At 34.4% G+C, this 4,548-nt stretch overlaps 1 non-coding gene across 1 annotated transcript; it reads right to left on the reverse strand.

Annotated features, from left to right (window-relative positions):
- Positions 1 to 4,151: 4,151 nt before the first annotated feature.
- LOC148564192 (small nucleolar RNA R71) lies at positions 4,152 to 4,259 on the reverse strand. Its single transcript, XR_015884928.1, has one exon. It is a non-coding gene; the product is annotated as a small nucleolar RNA R71 (small nucleolar RNA).
- Between the last annotated feature and the right edge of the window lie 289 nt (positions 4,260 to 4,548).

The following is a 4,548-nucleotide window of genomic DNA, read 5'->3' on the forward strand; positions in this document are numbered from 1 at the left end:
GCATCAATGGAAACAATATTAACTAACAACTCTAGATCACCAATCTAAATTCGGTATTAATGACTCAAGAACACTGATGAGCGGATAATTTATACGCTTTTTGGCATTCTTTTTAGTATGTTTTTAGTAGAATCTAGTTACTTTTAGGGATGTTTTTATTAGTTTTTATGTTAAATTCATATTTCTGGACTTTACTATGAGTTTCTGTGTTTTTCTGTGATTTCAAGTATTTTCTGGCTGAAATTGAGGGACTTGAGCAAAAATCAGATTCAGAGATTGAAGAAGGACTGCTGATGTTGTTGGATTCTGACCTCCCTGCACTCAAAGTGGTTTTTCTGGAGCTACAGAACTCAAAATGGCGCGCTTCCAATTGCGTTGGAAAGTAGACATCCAGGGCTTTCCAGAAATATATAATAGTCCATAATTTGTCCGAGTTTAGATGATGTAAAAGGGCGTTGAACGCCAGTTCTATGCTGCTATCTGGAGTTAAACGCCAGAAACACGTCACAAACCAAAGTTGAACGCCAGAAATACGTTACAGCCTGGCGTTCAACTCCAGAAAGAGCCTCTGCACGTGTAACATTCAAGCTCAACCCAAGCACACACCAAGTGGGCCCCGGAAGTGGATTTATGCATCAATTACTTACTTCTGTAAACCCTAGTAACTAGTTTAGTATAAATAGGACTTTTTACTATTGTATTTGACATCCTGGATTGTATTTTTGATCCTGTGATCTCGTTTTGGGGGCTGGCCATTCGGCCATGCCTGGACCTTCACCACTTATATATTTTCAAACGGTAGAGTTTCTACACTCCATAGATTAAGGTGTGGAGCTCTGCTGTTCCTCAAAGATTAATGCGAAGTACTACTGTTTTTCTATTCAATTCAACTTTTTCCGCTTCTAAGATATTCATTCGCACTTCAACCTGAATGTGATGAATGTGACAAACATCATCATTCCTTATGAACGCGTTCCTGACAACCACTTCCGTTCTACCTTAGATTGAATGAGTATCTCTTGGATCTCTTAATCAGAATCTTCGTGGTATAAGCTAGATTGATGGCGGCATTCATGAGAGTCCGGAAAGTCTAAACCTTGTCTGTGGTATTCCGAGTAGGACTCTGGGATTGAATGACTGTGACGAGCTTCAAACTCGCGAGTGCTGGGCGTAGTGACAGACGCAAAAGGAAGGTGAATCCTATTCCAGTATGATCGAGAACCTCAGATGATTAGCCGTGCTGTGACAGAGCATTTGGACCATTTTCACAAGAGGATGGGATGCAGCCATTGACAACGGTGATGCCCTTACATAAAGCCAGCCATGGAAAGGAGTAAGACTGATTGGATGAAGACAGCAGGAAAGCAGAGGTTCAAAGGAACGAATGCATCTCTATACGCTTATCTGAAATTCTAACCAATGAATTACATAAGTATTTCTATCCTTATTTTATGTTTACTTCTTATTTAATTTCGAAAACTCCATAACTATTTTATATCCGCCTGACTGATATTTACAAGGTGACCATAGCTTGCTTCATACCAACAATCTCCGTAGGATCGACTCTTACTCACGTAAGGTTTATTACTTGGACGACCCAGTGCACTTGCTGGTTAGTTGTATCGAAGTTGTGACAAATTATGAATTGTGATTAGAGCACCAAGTTTTTGGAGCCATTACCAGAGATCACAATTTCGTGCACCAAGTTTTTGGCGCCGTTGCCGGGGATTGTTCGAGTTTGGACAACTGACGGTTCATCTTGTTGCTCAGATTGGGTAACTTTCTTTTCGTTTTCTTTTCAAAAAGTTTTCAAAAATTTTTCAAAAAAAAAAAAAAAATCTTTCAAAAATTTCTCCTTTGTTTTCGAAAAAAAATTTAAAATAAAAATGTTTTCAAAAATATATTTTTCTTCAGAATGTTTAAGAATGAATTCTAGTGTTTCATGAAGCATGTTGAAGCCTGGCTGGCTGTAAAGCCATGTCTAATTCCTCTGTAGGACATGTTAGGCTTGTCATGTCTGAGTTACATACTAAAGCTTGGCTGGCTATTAAGCCATGCCTGACCCTTTGATTGGAGCTTTAGACTAAAGAGCATAAGATTCCTAGAATTCATATTAAAAATTTTGGAATCCTTATTTTTCTTTTTTCAAGATGATTTTCGAAAAAATTAAAAGAAAATACAAAAAAATCATAAAATCATAAAAATAAAAAATATTTCATGTTTCTTGTTTGAGTCTTGAGTAAATTTTTAAGTTTCGTGTCAATTGCATATTCATCTTGCATTTTTCAAAAATTCATGCATTCATAGTGTTCTTCATGATCTTCAAGTTGTTCTTGGTAAGTCTTCTTGTTTGATCTTGATGTTTTCTTGTTTTGCATCTTTTCTTGTTTTACATGTGCATTTTTGCATCCATAGAGTCTAAACATGAAAGATTTCTAAGTTTGGTGTCTTGCATGTTTTCTTTGCATATAAAATTTTTCAAAAAAAATATGCTCTTGATGTTCATCATGATCTTCAAAGTGTTCTTGGTGTTCATCTTGACATTCATAGCATTCTTGCATGCATTCATTGTTTTGATCTAAAAATTTTCATGCATTGCATCATTTTCATGTTTTTCTCTCTCATCATTAAGAATTCAAAAAATCAAAAAAAATATCTTTCCTTTTTTCTCTCATAAAATTCGAAAATTTAGATTGACTTTTTCAAAAAATATCTTTCCTTTTTTCTCTCATAAAATTCAATTGTTTCTTATGAGTCAAATCAAATTTTCAATTTAAAAATCTTATCTCTTTCAAATTCTTTTTCAAAAATCATATCTTTTTCACTTTTCTTAATTATTTTCGAAAATTTTTAAAATATTTTTCAAAAATCTTTTTCTTATCATTATCTCCTAATTTTCAAAAATAACATCATCAATTACTGTTTTGATTCAAAAATTTCAAGTTTGTTACTTGCTTGTTAAGAAAGATTCAAACTTTGAGTTCTAGAATCATATCTTGTGATTTCTTGTGAATCAAGTCATTAATTGTGATTTTAAAAATCAAATCTTTTTTAAAAACTAATTTAAATCATATCTTTTCAAAAGTATCTCTTTATCTTATCTTTTTCAAAATTTGATTTTAAAATATCTTTTCTAACTTCTTATTCTCTTATCTTTTCAAAATTGATTTTCAAATTTGTTTCAACTAACTAACTAACTTTTTGTTTGTTTCTTATCTTTTTCAAAACTACCTAACTAAATCTCTCTCTCTCTCTAATTTTCAAAAATATCTTCCCTCTTTTTCAAAATTTCTTTTCAATTAACTAATTATTTTAATTTTTGATTTTAATTTTCGAAAACTACTAACCTTTTTCAAAAAAACTATTTTCAAAAATCACTAACTCTTTTTCAAAAAAATTATTTTCGAAATTTTCCCTCTCTCATCTTATTCTATTTATTTATTCATCCACTAACATCTCCTCCTCACATCACTCACCAAAAATCCGAACTCCCTCTCTCTCTCAGAGTTCAGATTTTCTTCTTCTTTTCTTCTACTCACACAGGGACCTCTATACTGTGGTATAAAGGATCCCTATTATTATTATTATTATTTTTTCTGTGCCCTCTTCTTTGTCATATGAGCAGGAGCAAGGACAAGAATATTCTTGTTGAAGCAGATCCAGAACCTGAAAGGACTTTGAAGAGGAAACTAAGAGAAGCTAAATTACAACAATCCAGAGAGAACCTTTCAGAAATTTTTGAACAGGAAGAGGAGATGGCAACCGAAAATAATAATAATGCAAGGAGAATGCTTGGTGACTTTACTGCACCAAATTCCAATTTACATGGAAGAAGCATCTCCATTCCTGCCATTGGAGCAAACAACTTTGAGCTGAAACCTCAATTAGTTTCTCTGATGCAGCAGAATTGCAAGTTTCATGGACTTCCATTTGAAGATCCTTTTCAGTTTTTAACTGAATTCTTGCAGATATGTGATACTGTTAAGACTAATGGAGTAGATCCTGAAGTCTACAGGCTCATGCTTTTCCCTTTTGCTGTAAGAGACAGAGCTAGAGTGTGGTTGGACTCTCAACTCAAAGACAGCCTGAACTCTTGGGATAAGCTGGTCACGGCTTTCTTAGCCAAGTTCTTTCCTCCTCAAAAGCTGAGCAAGCTTAGAGTGGATGTTCAAACCTTCAGACAGAAAGAAGGTGAATCCCTCTATGAAGCTTGGGAAAGATACAAGCAGCTGACCAAAAAGTGTCCTTCTGACATGCTTTCAGAATGGACCATCCTGGATATATTCTATGATGGTTTATCTGAGCTATCAAAGATGTCATTGGATACTTCTGCAGGTGGATCCATTCACCTAAAGAAAACGCTTGCAGAAGCTCAAGAACTCATTGACATGGTTGCTAATAACCAGTTCATGTACACTTCTGAGAGGAATCCTGTGAGTAATAGGACGCCTATGAAGAAGGGAGTTCTTGAAATTGATACTCTGAATGCCATATTGGCTCAGAATAAAATATTGACTCAGCAAGTCAATATGATTTCTTAGAGTCTGA

The sequence above is a fragment of the Arachis ipaensis genome, chromosome B5, assembly GCF_059453495.1.
Source record: "Arachis ipaensis isolate K30076 ecotype BB chromosome B5, ASM5945349v1, whole genome shotgun sequence".
In the NCBI taxonomy this organism is placed as follows: Eukaryota; Viridiplantae; Streptophyta; class Magnoliopsida; order Fabales; family Fabaceae; genus Arachis; species Arachis ipaensis.